Genomic DNA, 20,218 nt, shown 5'->3' on the forward strand with positions numbered 1-20,218 from the left:
AAAGAAATTTATAAATTATTATATATTAAATGAAAAATGACCGTATTTTTAAATTCATATATATGTGAGAGTTCGAAACCTATATGAGAGAGAGAGAGAGAGAGAGAGATAGAATAATATTTTTTTATCAAATATTGATCTTTCCTCCTGTCAGAAAGCTGTTTTAGAGTCATAAAAAGATAATCTTCATAATGTGAACCGTGAGGTTCAATTATATTTGATGACCACCTCCTTGCATGGTCTCCAAATGGTGCTTCCATGGAGGAAGTTTTCTGACAATAACTAAAAAATGGTATAAAGTTTTTGCTTTTGGACCATAGTGTCTTTTTCTATAGAGAGAGAATCTTCTTTCCCCTGATTGGTGCTTTCATGTTCATATTAAATTTAATTTCAAAATAAAATGCTCATATTAGATTTACTCATATTGTCTGTATAAAAACATTATATTGCAAATGTCATCAAATTCAGTATCAAACATACATTGGATTTGAACAGCTTCTCACTAACTCATTTTGTGGAAGTCACACATGGGGAACAGCTTCTTATTGCATTACTTTGTTCTATTAATTACTACGTTGCGTGATCTCTAAATGATTTCTCAGTTTAACGATATATTGTTGTCCAAGCCTAAAACATGTGTATACCATGTTTTTTATTCTGTACGTATTTCTTTTTCTTTTTTCTTTACAACAACTCACTTGACCTGAATTTTGTTTTTCAACGTGTTCTTTAATTCTCAGTATGTTTGTTTATATTATGTGACATTGGTTCTTTTGTTTTTCCTGTACCTTTGAATTACGGTAAACTTTCTAATTCATTATGTTTTCTATTTTTCTTTTTCTTTTCAGATGACCTATATCGGGAGAGATATGCTTAGATTCAGAGAATATGAATCTCGAATTTGCTAAAAAAATAAAAATAAATTAAATTGTTTATTTATGTTCTTAAATTATGACGAGATTTCAAATTAGTCTTATGTATGGTTGGTGATTTTGAAATAAATTTATTTCTTTATTGTAATATAATTTTACAAATCATTTTGTGGTCAATATAGTCTTCTGAATAATATTTAAGAAATTAATCTATAATAATTTGAAATACTTAAAATCAATATTAAAATTTTCGATTTATTACTTTTAAGTTTTAACAATCAGATTTAACTAAAATATACAACTATAGTATCACAATTACCTTTAATTAAATATAAAAAAAATGAGCTTGAGGCTTTGTATGCTTGAATCGAAATTTTCTAATATTTTTATTTTTTTTGTTTTTTATTATTTCCCTGATTAAGCCATTTTAAGATATATAAATGTATATATGTATTTTTTATTTTTGGATTATTTCATTTTTAAATTGCAGCTGCATTTTATAAGTAGCGGGCGGGCGGGCGGCTGCCGGGGTAGAAAGCGAAGATAGCGGGGAAGTTGATGAAGCCACGACAGGCTGCCGCCGGCTTCTGTTGTCTTCCTCCGCTCACCTTCACTTGCCGCGTGTCCTCTTCTCCCCGTCTCTTCCTCTCACGCGCGGTTCTCTAATCACTCTACTCCCATACGTGTCACAAAATAACGGCCTTTTTGACTCGGTCCTGGAATCTAAAAACATAATTATTTACAAACTCTCTTTCAACCTCTATTATGAAAATCTATTTATATATGTTATATACGCCAATTTTAATATAATTTACGAGCCAAATAAAAACCTCATCAATAAAAGAATATCATACTTGTTAACCACTATATTCTAAGATATATATATATTTTAATAATAAATTGAATTGAGTCAAATTAAATCTAATGTTAATATTATTTTTCCAAAAGGAAAAAATATGTCATATAATAAATAAAGTAAGATAATGAACACTTTGAATGATTAGTGCAACCTAAGTCGATACACTTATCTTGTACACTCAGTTTTATGTCACTCAAAAGTTTCGATCACAATAAAATTAAAAACAATAATTGTAACACTATAAAATTAAAAAGAAACATCCTACAATAAGGCCACTTATCTTAAACAATCAACTACCTTATTAATATCTCGTAAAATGCAATGAAATCATATATCTTTAAACTTTTCTTTTCAGTCTTCATCAGTAATCAAATCAAACTTTAAAAAATCTTTCGAATATAATAAAAAGTAAAATGAAGATTCTTCGATGAATGTCAAACAATTAGTGGAAAAGAATATATGAACTTTGTCATCAAATTATTAACTTTTTTCAAATTTAAAATAACGATTAAACTTTAATTATCAAAAACGACGAATTTACTATATATGAAGATTCTTCGATAATGATGGAGGACTAAATCAGTTTATTTATTTATTTATTTTGATTAAATTTCGTGCCAAAACAGAAACGCTGACAAGCTGAGTCAAATACTTCAATACTTGTCAAAGTAAAATTTATCCCAGTATTTAAGGTAGTGGTCCTCGACCATTACAATTGTCACAGTGGAATTTCTAATCTCGCCTCCATCTTAAAATAGATTTTTGCATAGTTAATTTCAATTATAATAAAACGAAATTAATATTGAAATATCGCAAGAGATGGGTTTTAAGGTAGTTTGATTTTGCATACTTTCATATATGAGAAGAATAATGATATTCTACATTACAGATAATGTGAATACATGATATTCTATGTATCTTAAAATCTGATATATACATCACTCAAAACACTCTTTTTAACATCCATACAAAATCATTCATGTAATATAATAAATTACAAATATCTCAAAATATTAAAAAGTATAGGAAAATAAATATTTTTATATCTAGTTTTTGTAGATAATTTTAAGATGTGTGATTCCATATAAATAGTGATAGATTTAAAAAAAAATTAAGAATCCAAAATTTTAATATATTTTTCAAATGAATTTACAAACTTCTTTTTTTTTCCTACTCTCATAACACATTAAACTAAGTTTAGCAGCTTTTTCAAAATAATAAGTATATAATTGTTTCTCCTCTAAGACTTAATACATCTACCCTGCACGCAAGATCGATCAGGATAATGAGATCCTGTTCTATTAGTCATGTGATTATTATTTACACAAATGGTATTTCATGTTTGAATTTAGTGTAGGAAAATTAATAATATTTATTTATCTTTTGAGTTGTTCTGTCAAATTGATCGTTCAAAATTTGTGGTCTCTATTTAATACTAATTGAAGGTACTGGTGACACGAGAAATTTAATGAGAAATTTCAAGTTTTGTATATATATACACGAGATGAAGACATTGATTAAAGAAGTATAGAATAAAGAATATTCTTATATTTTATACTTTTTACTTTTTAAATAATTTACAATTATATATGTCTTCAATATTTTTTTTAAATATTTATAGTTATTTTTATAATTTATATCTAATAAAACTCTGAATATCGAAGAAAATAGTCAGTTAATATTTTAATATCAAAGAAAATAAGTAATTAAATATTCTACATGCATGAAACATATCATTATCAAATTGACAATTAGTATTGTCGCAACCGTCTTTCGGTTGGGCCTCGGAATTGGGCTTCGACTTAGATTAAATGGATTGGAATCGCCACCGATCTTTTATTTTAAAACAAATAGGTAGACCATATACCTTATTTCTTACCTGATCTGCGTTTTACCAGAGACATGTCGGATTCGGGAGTCGGTTACAGTCAAGGAAGGGTTAGCACCCTTGAACTGCCCTTTTGGTACTATGTAATTTCCAGTTGTTTTAAATTAAGAAAATTGTAAGTTTAAATTAAAAGGTAAAATTTGACCTTGATTACTTACCTCTGATTGTTTTAAAAAACACCCTTGAAAAGTCAAGAAACACGTTAGATAAAAAAGAAGAAGATAAAACACAACAAAAATGAAGATGTACATAGTATTAAATAAAAATAATAATAGAAAAATAAGAAATATATATAGAAACATATAGAACAAAATATAATAACAAAAAATATACGTAGTAACTAAATAATAATAATACATCTCTACTTATACATAAATAATGACATAATATATATATATATAGAAAAAATTTAATATAATATAAATAATTCGAAACAAAAATAGAGAAATATTGTAAATGAAAAGAAAAGTATACTTAAATATATATATATATATATATATATATACTAATATTAATATTAATAAAATAAATAAAGGTAAGAAAAGAAATATATATATATACATGTGTAAATAAACACTAGGAAGACAAAATAAATAAAAAAGAATATATATACATGAGAAATAATAATAATAAATAATAGTAAACATAAAAAAGTGTATATATAATAACGTGAAAGTAAATAAATATAATAAAAATATACAATAAATAAATGAGGGAAAAAAGTTGGATTTCAAAAAGTGACTAAATCGAAAGAATCGAAACGTGAAGGTCCAATTTTGAAGAGAAAACATTGATTTTGGGGGGCAATTAAATACTTTAAAAAACAGAGGGGACCAAGAGTGAGATTGCCCCTTTTTCACACCCATTCTGAAAATCAAAGTATTTTCTCAAGAAAAGAAGCCTCGGAGGCTAGATCTATAAAAATAGATCCCGAAAAATGCCTCTGTTCATCGGCAAAAAAAAAAATCGTTTTCTTTGGTGTTTTTCGAATACAAAATGTAACAAGACACAAGCATGCAAGCATAAACTCGAAAAATATACTATATTTACCTTGTATTTCTCTTCGAAAATTTACAGGAAAAAAACTCTAATTTCACTCTAAGATTGCTCGTAATTTCTGCTTGTATTTCGTATCACAATCCGTGTCTTACAAATGGAGAGGATTACATGTATTTATAGTGAAAAAAACTAACTATTCATAGAATCCTATCAACAATAGAATCCTAATGTAACTAGACTCCTTGCCCGGTTGTTGCACGTTTGTTGGTGTAGTTGTTGATTTAAAAGATATGGTGGTGGAAGAGTCCCCTTAGGAGAGAAACTCTTGCTAGTTATATCTTTTAAGAAAATAGGTGTCTACAGCTGCCCCTCTTTGTCCTTTTTCATGGAACGAAAAATAGGACAAAGATAAAAATACACAAATTTTCGTTCAGTGGAGTCGAAGAATAACTCCATGTCTAATTGAGTTGCGGATGGCTCCTCCGTCGCGAAGTCGAATCCATCTTGAAATGATTTGTCAATATGAAATGACCCCCTTGTCGTGCGATTGAGTCAAAACTGGAAAATTCTGAGCCTGAAATCCTTCGTCGTGAAGTTGAAATCGAACTCAGAGTACAGGAAGTAGCTCATGGATTGTCTTCTAGCCAAAGATACTTCGTTGTGAATCTGAAACTCGTCTTGAAGACTTTGGTGTTGTGGTGTTACAGATGAAGTTGTGTCCATCTATTCGTGAATTTGAAATCGTATAGGGCCCCTTCGTCGTGAAGTTGAGCCTGAGAATTGGATATCCTTCGTCGTGAAGTTGAAATCCGATGCAGGTCCTGCTGTTCTGAGTCCAATATCTTCTGTCGTGAAGTTGAAGTTGGTTCTGGAACTGGGAAATTGTTTTGTTTACAGTCAGCCGTCTCTTCGTTGTGAAGTTGAACTTGTGCTGTCTCGAGTCCAATGCCCTTCAATGTGAAGTTGAAATTGGCTCCGAAATTGGGAAATTGTTTGTTGACAACCAGCCGTCCCTTCGTTGTGAAGTTGAACTTGTGTTGTCTTGAGTCCAATATCCTTCGCTGTGAAGTTGAAATTGGCTCTAGCTAAAACCTGAAAAAGTTATGTATATATGTGATGAGATGGATGCAATGCTCTTAGGTATGCCTAAAATGCATATGCAACATTTGTTATTTTTTGGGCTCAGGAGAGAAATCTTGATCTCCGGTTGCTTCTCTGGAATCTTAGTTCTGGAATCTTCAAGTTCTGATCCCTGATCTCGAATTCTTCAAATATTCAAATATGATGTGCACATTCTATTTTTTGATTTGAGAAATGCTTCTCGACCATCCCAAGTATGTGCCTGAGCTGAGTGTAACAGTTTAAATGATGCTTCAAGAGAAGTTGTCTTAAAAAAGACATAATTCGTTTCAAGGGAAACGATCTTAAAGATATATGTTGTTTCATGAGAAACGGCCTCAAGGGAGACAAAATTTGTTTTAAGGGAAATAAACTCAAAGATTTTGTGTTTCAAGAGAAACTGTCTCAAGGGAGACGAAATTTGTTTCAAGGGAAACAATCTCAAAGGTTTTGTGTTTCAAGAGAAACATTTTCAAAGGTTTTTTGTGTTTCAAGAGAAACAATTTCAAAGGTTTCTTTTTGTGTTTCAAGAGAAACTGTATCAAGGGTCACAAAAAAACATATTCAAGGATTGATGTTTCAAAAGAAACTGTCTCAAGGGAGACAAAATTTTGTTTCAAGGGAAACTATCTCAAGAGAGACAAAATTCATTTCAAGGGAAATGTTTTCAATGTTTATGTTTCAAGAGAAACTGTCTCAAGGGAGACAAAATTTTGTTTCAAGGGAAACTATCTCAAGAGAGACAAAATGCATTTCAAGGGAAATGTTTTCAATGTTTATGTTTAAAGAGAAACTGTCTCAAGTGAGACAAAACTTTCTGTTTCGAGGGAAACTATCTCAAACGAGATAAAATCTTGTTTTAAGAAAAACAATCTTGAGGGAAATAAATATTCTTTCGAGTAAAACAGTCTTAAGTGAGACAAAGTCTGTTCTAAGAAAAACAATCTCAAGTGAGATAATCATCTGCATTAAATGAGACTGTCTTAAGCAAGACAATCCCATCTTCTCCTGAAAGATCTGTAAAATGTATCGGGATGTAACTATCATGATGATGGATGTTTGATGTATGCCAAGATGAAATTTATTTACTGTTGAATTTTCCCTCAAGAGAGGAAAAAATCAAGGTTTTTATTGCTCATGATGATGAATGCAAAGATGCAAATTTCATACATCATGTATGTACATGTTGATGTATATGTTGAGATGTGAGGGGAATGGTTGCGTGTGTAGTCTTCATTCTATCTCTGACTCAGTTTGTCTTCATTTCCACCAGGGTGTACTCTTGCAGACCTCAAGACAATTTTTCCTTCCACTATCAAATTTTGCCCCAAAAATGGTTTCCTTTGCCTCATTTTCGATCTTGAGCTTCGGAGCGATTATTTGTTGAATTCCAAGATATGCTTACAGAGAACTTATCTTGTTTGAAAATGCTTTTATTCTTTCGAATTTTCAAAATTTTGAAAAATATCAAAAGGAACTTTTTGAAAATGTTACCTCTTTCTAGGTTTCACAATTGAAGCAAATCATAAAACATGAGTTCATTGGATATCAAAAGAATCAAACACTCTTTTAATCTTTGATAGCTGCAAATCTTTGACAAATATCAAGATCGAAAAGTTGGTTTAGAGGTGGGTTTGTTTCATCGATTTGGTTATCGTGAAGATCATGGCATGCCCCTTTTTCTTGATTTGGTATTTTGATCGGAGGCGAACAAAATGACACAACTAGCATAATCAATGACTAGACCTTTCAGAACACTTCTGTTTCAGTTCTCTGAAATCTTCCATTTGTTCAAGTTTCGTAAGCTCTTCTAACAAAGATAGTGCAGAAATATCGGTCTAAAAATGAAATTCTTGAGTGCTCGTGTGAATTTGACTATAACAGGTGTTTCTCAACTCCCTTAGTCTATTATTACCGAAAATTTCTTTTTTAGATAAATTTGATTTATTTTGCCATTGTCTGGCTAGCCGAATCCATAAAGCCGGGGCGTTCAACCAATTGCTTTAGAGGGACAGCTTATTATTATAATCATTTTTATCAGGTTTAACTAAAGGGTTCATCTCATCACAAAGTCTTTGGCCTGACAAAAGCAATGGAGCAAACACCGAATTGCCAAGTGTCCGAGCAATGTCATGGTTTGAATGTAATCTATTCATAAAGCCAGGGCTTTCGAGTTTCCTCTATAACCAATTGCCTTAGTGGAATAGCTCAGCTTTAGAGGGACAAATCACTGAAGGGTTCGTCTCATCACAAAGTCTTTGGCCTGACAAAAGCAGTGGAGCAAACACCGAATTGCCAAGTGTCCGAGCAGTGTCATAGTTTGAACATAATCTATTCATAAAGCCAGGGCTTTCGAGTTTCCTCTATAACCAATTGCCTTAGTGGAATAGCTCAGCTTTACGGATTTAATTTCTTAAGATTGTCAAGAAGAACCTGTTATAGTCTAGGTGTTTTTTGAAAGTCAATGGATCTCATCTTTAGAGTTCAATTTCCAAACAACTGACCTAAACTGGATTTGCTTACTCGACTATTACATCTATGAAGATCATTATCATCACTGAACGTCATAAACAAATGTATAAACCAATTAGTTTTGCAATCTCATGTGTTAGTTGCCCCATTCTGTTCGCTCTTAATGCATGTCTGAATGCCAGACCTTGGATGGACTCTTCATGAGAAGAGAAAACTTAGCTCGGTAAGAGAAAAAACATGTAATCTGATGTATCTTTTTAATTAGGACCAATGGGTCTTTGTTTTGCCGGGTTCAATCTTGTCATTTGTCAAAGATTTTACAACCTCAATTATTAAACAGTTTTTAATTAAGGTGATATTCAAAGAATTCAAGATTAAAATTTGTTCATTTCCTAAGAAGGAAGTATTTTATTTAAAATGTTTAAACGTCAAGTGACTTAAAAATGTTTACGCATAAGAAGTACGAAAGAAAAACAAGTTCAAACAATATGATATGATTGATAATGCAACAAAATTCCTGACGGATGCCCCATCTGACTCTCGATCAGAATGCCCCATTACATATTGAAAGTGAATGCCCCTGAATTGATCAAATCTTGGACCTTACGTTTCAATGCCCCACAATTCTCAGTGGTGTGTCCTGAGCTCCCAATATGATAGCTGCATACGGCGTTAATATCATGACCTTCAGGATATGGGGCCTCTCTATGTTTGGATTGAACTGGAGTCACAAGATGCTTCTCAACTAGCGTTGGGAGTAACTCCTCATATGTCATTGGGATTGGACTGATGCAAATCTTTTCTTTCCTTGGTTCTCTCTGAGTTTGTTTAGAAGTACTAGACGGTACAGCTGCAACAGTTTTTGGACTTGAGACCGTAATACCTTTTTTGGCGTTGTAGGTGCTGACATTGTTGATATATCCCTCAATTTTTCCTTGTTTTATAGCTAGCTCGATCATCTCACTAGCCATAACTAGATCTGAGAAACCTCCATATGTAATTGCCACTAGGTGTCCGAAGTAAGGTGTCTTCAGGGTTTGTATAAACAACTTTCTAGTCTCTTTTTCATCCAAGGGTGGATGAACCTGCACAGACAAATCCCTCCATCGCTGTGCATATTGTCGGAAACTCTCGTTGTGCTTCTTTTCCAGGCTTTGCAGCATAACCCGGTCTGGTCTCATATCATTGATATGTTTATATTGTTCTAGGAAAGACTTGGCTAAATCTTTCCATGTCTTGATGTGAGTTTGGCTGAGCTGATTGTACCAACGGATAGATGAACCAGATAGGCTCTCCTGAAAGCAGTGGATCAAGAGTTGATCATTCCCTCCATATCCTGTCATCTTCCGACAGAACATAGTGATATGGGCTGATGGGCAGCTGTTCCCATCGAACTTCTCAAACTCAGGAACTTTAAACTTTGGTGGAAGCACCAAATCTGGAACCAGGCTCAACTCTCTTGCGTCCACTCCATAATAATCATGGTCCCCTTGGACCATCTTCATTCGATCTTCTATCATCCTGATTTTCTCTTCCATATTTTTCGCTTTGTCATCTTCATTGAAATCCGGGATATTGTAATCACCCGGATGATTATCAGGATTAGTTTTGGAAGTTTGCACCTTTACAGCAGATGATTCTTTTCCATTGACAGCAGAAGAATTTTCTTGTGGTCTGGGTAAGATCTCGGGTGACATAATCACCTGTGAGGTTGGTGATATGGTTACCCCTTCGGAGGGACTTCCCCCTACTATACTAGCTTGCTGTAAACATGATAACTTGGACACTATTTGGTCGACCAAGGATTCCTGGTTTTTCTTGATGGACTCCAGAGTACTCTGACTGTTTTGAGCCATCTTATCTTCCAGTTCTTTTTGTAGCCTTGCCATGTTCTCCTCGATTTGAGCGATTCTGGCCTCCATTTGTCTTTTCTTTTTCAAGCGGATGTTATGCGGATGATGTGTGTCCAACGCTTGAGGCAGTGTATCCAGTATTTATTCCTTTATTGAGACATTCTTCCGTTAGTTGATGCGAATGCAAGGAAAATAATAAAATGCAGAATATGTCTAAATGCATGAAATGCTCGAGGCATTGATCCAAAAAATGTGCCTGTTATTATGAATAATCCTTATTGGGGACAAAAGTATTTTATCTTTTAAGAGAAAAAAATATCCTAACAGCTTCTGACATGTTGACTAGTCTTCTGCATTCGTCTGTCACCGGTTGAATATCCTGTCGAACCGTTCAGGCTCCTTTGGCTATAATGTGCAAGCGACAAGCTGTTTGCCCCAAAAAAGGTCTAGAAGGACTGCATCTCCGACCTTCACTTTCTACCGAGCTTGTTTCTAACGAAAGTACCCATTGAAGCCCTCCATCCGAAGCTTATCGACTTGTTTCTGGAATTCATCTTGTTCTCGTAGTTTTTGAAAGGAATCTCCGGGTCAGTAACTTTTTCCTCGTCTTGCCCCTACAGCATTTTCCTCTCAAAAATTTGACTTTAGTGTGCTCAGTGTAAATTCCGGTCCATTCGAAGTCCTTTACAATGTAGCAAAGTGACATATTCTTCGATTGCGGGTACCACGTCTTCTAGATTGAATGTGACACATAGTCGCCCTGTAGACTGTCCTCTGTATTTTCATCTCTTGTATTACAACCCCTCTGTCCATTAATGCAGATTATTCATGTTTAACAAACACGTTTTTTGTGGATCAACACCTCTTTCGAATGATGCAAATGATGGAAATAAAATAAAAGAGAGAAAAAAAAATTAGTGAAGTAAAACAAAATAAAAAAATGAAAAATCCTACCCCACATGATATCTACCCGAACATGATCTCTATCCCGCATGCTAATTCCACACAAATCCTAACCGCATATTTGTCTAGTTCACATGTTTTGAACAGAAAGTAAAGCATAAAATAATTTTGGCATCTTAGGGTTTAAAACGAGGTTTTGGGGTAGGCCATAACTCCTTGTAGTCTCTGAGTTTAGGTTCTAAAAAAAGGTACTCGAGTTCTCCTTGCCGGTGCCCCCTTGGGCTTGCCAGACCCTTAGTCCTAAACCCATCACAGGCTTGTGTGGACTAAGTTAAACTCGAGAGGATACATTCCCTTATGCCCGCACGGTGAATAAATTCACACGAAGACATAAGGTATATGATCCCGAAGGCTATTTGCTAGGCCCGCACGGTGAATAAATTCACACGAAGGCGTCGCTTTCACCCCCACTTAAAGGGTTCAGAGCTCGGGTATAGAGCCTTTGGATGAAAAAGTTTGGAAAGCTGAAATCATTAGAAAACGGTCAGTCCAACTATTTACTCGAAAAAATATAACCAAAAGTAAGTAATAAGGATCGAAATGTTACCTTAAAATTCAAACTTACCCTTTCTATTAAAAAGACAACTGGAAATTACCTTAGCCTGACTCACTTACCTGTCCCCAGCGGAGTCGCCAAGCTGTCGCAACCGTCTTTCAGTTGGGCCCCGAAATTGGGCTTCGACTTAGATTAAATGGATTGGAGTCGCCACCAATCTTTTATTTTAAAACAAATAGGTAGACTAGATACCTTATTTCTTACCTGATATGCATTTTACCAGAGACATGTCGGATTCGGGAGTCGGTTACAGTCAAGGAAGGGTTAGCACCCTTGAACTGCCCTTTCGGTACTACGTAATTTCTAGTTGTTTTAAATTAAGAAAATTGTAAGTTTAAATTAAAAGGTAAAATTTGACCTTGATTACTTACCTCTGATTGTTTTAAAAAACACCCTTGAAAAGTCAAGAAACACGTTAGATAAAAAAAAGATAAAACACAACAAAAATGAAGATGTACATAGTATTAAATAAAAATAATAATAGAAAAATAAGAAATATATATAGAAACATATAGAACAAAATATAATAACAAAAAATATACGTAGTAACTAAATAATAATAATACATCTCTACTTATACATATAAATAATGACATAATATATATATATATAAGAAAAAATTTAATATAATATAAATAATTCGAAACAAAAATAGAGAAATATTGTAAATGAAAAGAAAAGTATACTTAAATATATATATATATACTAATATTAATATTAATAAAATAAATAAAGGCAAGAAAAGAAAAATATATATATACATGTGTAAATAAACACTAGGAAGACAAAATAAATAAAAAAGAATATATATATACATGAGAAAATAATAATAATAAAATAATAGTAAACATAAAAAAAGTGTATATATAATAACGTGAAAGTAAATAAATATAATAAAAAATATACAATAAATAAAATGAGGGGAAAAAGTTGGATTTCAAAAAGTGACTAAATCGAAAGAATCGAAACGTGAATGTCCAATTTTGAAGAAAAAACATTGATTTTGGGGGGCAATTAAATACTTTAAAAAAACAGAGGGGACCAAGAGTGAGATTACCCCTTTTTCACACTCATTCCGAAAATCAAAGTATTTTCTCAAGAAAAGAAGCCTCGGGGGCTAGATTTATAAAAATAGATCCCGAAAAATGCCCCTGTTCATCGGCAAAAAAAAATCGTTTTCTTTGATGTTTTTTGAATTCAAAATGTAACAAGACACAAGCATGCAAACATAAACTCGAAAAAGATACTATATTTACCTTGTATTTCTCTTCGAAAATTTGCAGGAAAAAAAACTCTAATTTCACTCTAAGATTGCTCGTAATTTCTGCTTGTATTTCGTATCACAATCCGTGTCTTACAAATGGGGAGGATTACATGTATTTATAGTGAAAAAAACTAACTATTCTTAGAATCCTATCAACAATAGAATCCTAATGTAACTAGACTCCTTGCCCGGTTGTTGCACGTTTGTTGGTGTAGTTGTTGATTTAAAAGATATGGTGGTGGAAGAGTCCCCTTAGGAGAGAAACTCTTACTAGTTATATCTTTTAAGAAAATAGGTGTCTACAAGTATTAATTATATTAATAAAAGTAATGATCAGTGTGGTCAAGATTAACGAAGAAACTTAATTAATCTTCCTCGGTTAAGGAATATTTAGTTGATTGTTTTTATGATAAAAATGAACTGTTTTTTTTTCATTTTTAACTAAAAATACAAACCCTTAAGTCTAAATTAAATTAACCAAAACTCATATTATCTCTGACGGAAATAAATGTTTTAGGTAAAGATTTTTGAATAAGTGATTTCTTCGGTTAAGTTGTACCGTAACACGGTGATTTTCCCGGTATATCACCGGTTATTGGTATTATTATCGATCTAACACCGGTCAAATTATATTTCTCGATCTAACACCCTTAGTAGGAAAGCGCGCCCCCTGCACCGCCCTATATGCTGATTTGGCGCCACGTGGGTATAGCGCACCCCCTGTCCCGCGATATACAGTGATCTGGCGCCACGTGGGTATAGCGCGCCCCCTGATCCGCGCTATACCTGGATATCTGACACGTGGGCTATAGCGCAGTGAAGGGGGCGCTCTATACCCCTAAATACACAACCCTTCACGTCCCCATCCTCCCTATAAATACCCCCGTCCTCAATCACTTTTATCACACCAAATTCTCTAAATTTCTCTTAAATACTCTCTTTTTAAGGTATATTTTATAATATTTTTACTATTATATTTTTACTTTATTTAATATTTTACTAATATAATTCTTGTGCAGATATATAATGGAAGACAGTCTACTTCGCTCGGATAGAAATCATATATCTCTACACTTTGCTGATACGGTAACATTTTAACATTTTAATTTAATTTAAATTATTAGTAATATTTAGTTGATTTATTTAATGCATGATTATTAGATTAAAAATTAAATATCTCGACACTTTGTTGATACAGTAACATTTTAACGTTTTTATTTAATTTAAATTATTAGTAATAATTAGTTGATTCATTTAATGCATGATTATTAGATTAAGAATTAAATTTTGTAATTATTTATTTTTAGGAGAAGGACCGTGTATTAGATCCTTTTATTAGGAATCTTAAGTTAGTGATACCCAGTCGTGTCTTGCCGTATTTAGTAGAGGTTGGATTCGGTTACATAGGTAGATATCAGGGTCACTGTAAGATAGAGCCAGACCTGATTTCTGCCTTAGTAGAGCGGTGGAGGCTGGAGACCCACACATTCCATCTTCCGTGCGGAGAGTACACGATCACGCTTGAGGATGTTTCTATGCACCTGGGGCTTCCGGTGGATGGAGATGTGATATCGGGGATAGCTTCCGGTTCTTGGACTACTTTGTGTCGGGATAGTCTAGGACGTGTCCTGGAAAATTTTATCGGAGGTAGGATACCGTTAAATTGGTTAGATGCCAATTTTCGGGAGTTGAGCGCAAACGCCTCTGAGGATGAGGTTAAGATGTATGCACGGGCATGCATACTGCAGCTGATAGGATGGTTGCTGATGTCGGACAAATCGCGCAACCTAGTTCACTGCATGTGGTTGCGACATCTTAGCGACTTTCGTCTCGTCGGATCATTCAGTTGGGGCTCGACAGTTTTGGCTTTGTTGTACAGGGAGATGTGTGGAGCCACTGACTACAAGCGTAATGCAATCGGCGGATGTCTCCTGCTGCTGTAGTCTTGGGCATGGTATCGATTGCCCTTTTTATGTCCCGTTGTGAAGAACCCATTCGTATTTCCACTAATTCTGAGGTAATTATAAACCTGATTTTGTATATTAATAATTTTATACAGCGTATAACAATTTTTTTCATTGAATAGGTGGTCTACTGATAGGAAAATCATCAGGAGCTACCTGATGATTTAGAAAAAATTAGGATGCTAATCGATCAGAAGGCTGGCACACAGGTATGAATTTTAATGTTTAAAAATCGATTTTAGATTATAGTTATATAATTAGATTATTATTTTGATAAAAATTATATATTATTTGTTTTAGTTTGAATGGGTGCCATATTCTACTGATGATGTGAGGGTGGTGATCCCACCTGAGTTGAGGGGTCCATCAGATGTTTGGATGGCGATGGTCCTTCTTATTTGTTATGCAACCGTCGAGTGGCACTCCACTGATCGCGTGCTCCGACAGTTTGGTTGTTTTCAACCAATTCCGGAAGCACCTCGCAATATGGACGAGTTGCATAGCTTAGATAGACGCGGCAAGACATATACATATTGGCTGGTGAGGCATCATGAGTGGGTCGTGTTATGGGAGGATCGACATCGATGTCTTCCACGTAGAGAGCCCATTTTTACTAACTTCTTGATGTATGCTGAGGATTATTATGAGTGGTTCAACAGTAACGGGAAACCGTTTCTATTTCTCGAGGATGCACGAGGGCAGACCTTTCCACGACGTCGACAGAGACGTTTACCGACACAGCACCATCGTCCCCCGACTCGTGGACGGAGAGCAGGTGCTTCCGGTTCATCCTCAGCTGCACCAACAGGACCTTCCCAGCAGCCACCGCAGCCATATATGATGCTGCCATCGCCTTTCTATTACCAGATACCGCCGCCGCCTTCACCTGGTTTTATGACCCCGCCACCGTCACAGATGACCCCTCCTGGAGGCTATTATGGGTCTATGTTTGCAGATCCGACTTGAGGTTCATATGCTGGATATTTGGCAGGTTCATCCTCATCACCCATGGCCGCAGTACAGACACCTCCTGTACAGTTTTCACACTCAGCGATGTCTGGGTTTTCCCAGTTTTCCCAGTTTTCGCATGCCGGTGGGATAGTCAGTCATACACCTCCAGGGTCCTTATTCTATGGAGGTGCTTCATCGTCATCAGCTCCTCATCAACCTGATGTACCTGCTCAGGACGATGACGACGATGACGACGACGATGACAGCGAGGAGTTAGAACCAGTGATACGAAGAAATCCTCCTCGAGACCGACAGCCACCGCCATGCGGAACACATTCGCGACGTAGGCATCGCTAGATTTTTTTATATATTTATATTTACTTTATTTTGTTTAATTGTAATTTTTTATTATTTCTCATTTAATACTTACTTTATTTTGTTAAATTTGTTGGACTTTTTTTTAATATATTTTAGTTAATTTTGTTTATTACCATTTAATATCAGTTATTATAATTTGGTTATCATTTACCATTTAATTCTTATTGTAAGTTTGTTGTATTTAAATATCAAATTGTTATTAGTTTGATAAAATTTAATAATTGTGTTCATTTTTTTAATCTTCATCAGCGATTATCGAATGACATTAACTTGAAGTAAATGCAAATTAAAATACAAGAATTATTATTTGATAAACAAATACATCATTTCCTCATCAATTGTTACTTGATGACAACAAAAGTGGACATGTTTTTCTAGTGTGTCCTGGGTTTCTACAATGACCACATCTTCTGTCTTGTCTAGATCTTTCTCAAATATCCATATCGCAATGAATTCGATTGGATTTTGGACGACCACCCTCCCTCAATAAACTCGGATTTGGTACAATCGGAAGCCAATCTTGAACCTCATCAGGGTCTTTGCCATTACCTATGGGGGGAAACTCAAATTCGTATAACTTAAAAACTTCAGATAGTAGGTATACGGGATCCACAAAATGGTTATAGTCTTGACGTGTATGCGAGCAAGCTGTTATCACATGAGAGCATGGATACTTCAGAGCTTGAAAAAACCCGCAGTCGCACGCTCTGTCCCTTAGATTTACTCTTAACGACACAGCTTCAATCCCTTGAAGAGGTTGGGGCAACTCTGTGACACGAAACATTTCATGCCTTCTAGAGAAGCTTGTTACAGACATTCCATTTGATGCAACAATTTTTTTATGTAGATCTGCAACTAATCTAGGGTGATAGACATGACCGGCTTGCATCCAGGTTTGAGCTTATCCCCCGAGCTTCGCAAAAAATGCCCCCAAACGAAAATATGTAGTTTTTACCAAAGCCGCTACAGGTAAGTGACGTGCACCCTTTTAAGGTTGAATTGATTGCCTCAGCCAAGTTGGTCGTCATGTGTCCATATCGATATCCACCATCATATGCATTTGTCCACATTTCTTTATCGATTAGGCTGATGTATTCGTAACCTTCCTCGTTCTTCGCCCGCAAATCTTGAAGCATTGATTCAAACGTTCGAGGAAGTAGTTCGTAACCTGATCAAAAAATGTATAACTTACTAACTTGCTTTCTTTGCAAAATTAAAATGATCAAAAAATGTATAACTTACTAACTTGCTTTCACTTACCCATGCGTACAATTAATTGACACTCATCATTCTTCTTGTACCTTCCATGATAGTTCGCAGCAATGTGTCGGAGATAATACATATGTTGGACAAAGGGTGGTTGCCACATTGGACCCAAAGACTCCATTGCTGCTTTGATCCCAGCTCCGCGATCTGAAATGACACAAATTTTTTCCCTCGTGATAACATGTGCACGTAAATTTCGGAGAAAAAAAGCCCAAGAATCTGTATCTTCTCCTTCGACAAGAGCAAAAGCAACTGGAAGAATGTTGCGATTGCCATCTTGGACAACTGCCAATAATAAAACTTGCTTGTATTTTCTATACAAGAAAGTCCCGTCGATCTGGACCACAGGCTTGCAATATTTGGCAGCATTAACGCACTGTGGGTAACTCCAAAAAACCCGGTAGAATTGACATCGATCGCGAAGAACTCGATCATTATGGTATGCATAGGAGGTTTTGAAGTCCACAATTGTCCCAGGATTCAACGTCCGCACCAGCCTAAACCAACCTGGAAGTTCGTTGTAAGATGCATCCCATTCGCCATGAAGTTTGACAATGGCATTTTGTTTTGCCAACCAAGCTTTTTTATAGGAGACGGTGTACCCATACTGCGATTGTATAGCTGAAATCAACACTGCAACAGCTATATGAGAGCTTGCTTTTACCATGAGCATGATGGCTTGGCATATCACTTTAGAGTCCAAGTTCGGATGATCTTGGCTGACCCCTCCAGCACAACATGTGTGAGGACCGTTGTATACTGTTAGTTCCCATATGTTGTTTTTCCTCTTCATTTTCGATACGCGAACCATCCAATTGCATCCGTTTTCGCGTCAGGCACAGTAGCATACATATTTTTTGGTCGTCGATCGGTTGACTCTGGACTGAACAGAATTATGGATATTGTAATTTTTGATAGCCATCATCGCTTCTTCTTTGCTTGAAAACTCCATGCCTAAAGATAACTCACCATCATTTATTGATGAGTAATATCCATAGTCACCGAGATGAGGCATATCCGTAAATTCTGGCTCGTACATTGCACCATAATCAGCTTCATACATGTGTGCATGAGGGTAAGTTTGTGCCACATTTCCTGGAACTTCATCATCATCGGAGTTGAATTACGGTGATTCTGGGTGAATGAATAGTCCAGTCTCAGCACCATCCGCACCAGGCTCACGAAGCGGTTCTTCTAGTGGAGATGATGGTTCCTCCATGCTCTCCACATTTAGGTCGAAGAACCTACTACTTGCACGCCTTCCCCTTGAACTGGAAGGCATATCGACAATGAGATCGAAAAAGCTCACAGTCGAATGCCTCCCCCTGGAGCTTGGAGCCATCGTGTCAAATGGAAACTGAACAGATGGTTGCGTCGATGACATCTCCATATTAAGGTCAAAGGGATTTGCAAATGAATGCATTCCCCTTGAACTGGACGCGGTGTTGCCATATGTATTGTTCATGGACCCACCTCGGTACATATCATAAGGAGTTGCGGATGAATGTCTCCTCATTATGGCATTAAAATCATTACACATTATTGTAGTCGGGCTGTCAACTTGATCAACTTGTTCAGCCAACCCATAGTGTGAGCTTAAAGATTGACCCCGAACATCATACACTTGAACAAAATGTGCATACATCTCAATAGCGACGTCTGAATAATTACTTTGAGCTTCAACCATCATTTCAACATCATCATTGTTCGAAAGTTCAAACGCTGTATAAGTTAATGGCAACAATGATGTTGGAAATCTATAATGCAACGACGACACTCTTCTACTACTTCCAACATGAATCTTCCTCGAAATCTTCGTTATCAGCTCCTTAAGAGTTATGTTTCTCTTGAATGATATTTTAACACGCTCATTTGATACGAAAACAACGTCGGTTTCATCTTCTCGAATTTCACCATCATAATAAACAATAACTGAAAGTCGCGCCATTATTTGAGTTTAAAAGTGCGGAACTATTAAATTTGTAAAAAAAATAAATGAAACAAACCTGATTTAATAAATTATATATGAACGAACATATAACACAATAGAATTTTTACACATCAACGTAAATAAATTAAATAATATAATTTTATATTATTACCTGTACCGCAAAACTATTTCGACGTATGCTCCCGCTTTCCAATTTTACAAACACAAAAATTAATTGAAAATAATTAGTATAATATTTTTTTCAAATAATCATAATAAATAATAAATATAATAAAAAATTATAACAAAATTATCTTTTAACGAAAAATCGCACGAACTTCTAAATAAAATGTGAGAAGATTGCCAGAATTATTGACTCGTTGACGGAATTGTTGTATTAATTTATAAGTTGAGAGGATAAATGTGATAAATTAACCGGCGGAGAATGATATTTATAGCGAGAAAAATTATACAAAACGTAGTACCTGATCCGCGCTATATAAAATTATGTCAGAGTAAAGGTATGTCGCGGTTCCTGTCCAACGCTATATAAAATTATGTCGGGAGTAAAGGTATTCGCGCTATACCCCTACGTGACGTATAGCGCGCTGTAGTGGCCGCGCTATACCCACGTGGCGTCAGTTCACCGTATAGTGCGGTGCAGGGGCGCACTATACCTCACGTGGCGCCAAATCATAGTATAACGCGGTGCGAGACGCGCTTTACTGCTAAGGGTGTTAGATCGAAAAATATAATTTAACCGATGTTAGATCAATAATATTATCGTTTACCGGTGATATATCGAGAAAATCGCCTGCTGTATAAATATCCTTTTAATTTATATTAGAAAAACTGTTCCTGTTTCCTTATCATTATTTGAATCG

This window comes from Hibiscus syriacus, unplaced genomic scaffold (genome assembly GCF_006381635.1).
Source record: "Hibiscus syriacus cultivar Baekdansim isolate YM2019G1 unplaced genomic scaffold, ASM638163v2 tig00117056_pilon, whole genome shotgun sequence".
In the NCBI taxonomy this organism is placed as follows: Eukaryota; Viridiplantae; Streptophyta; class Magnoliopsida; order Malvales; family Malvaceae; genus Hibiscus; species Hibiscus syriacus.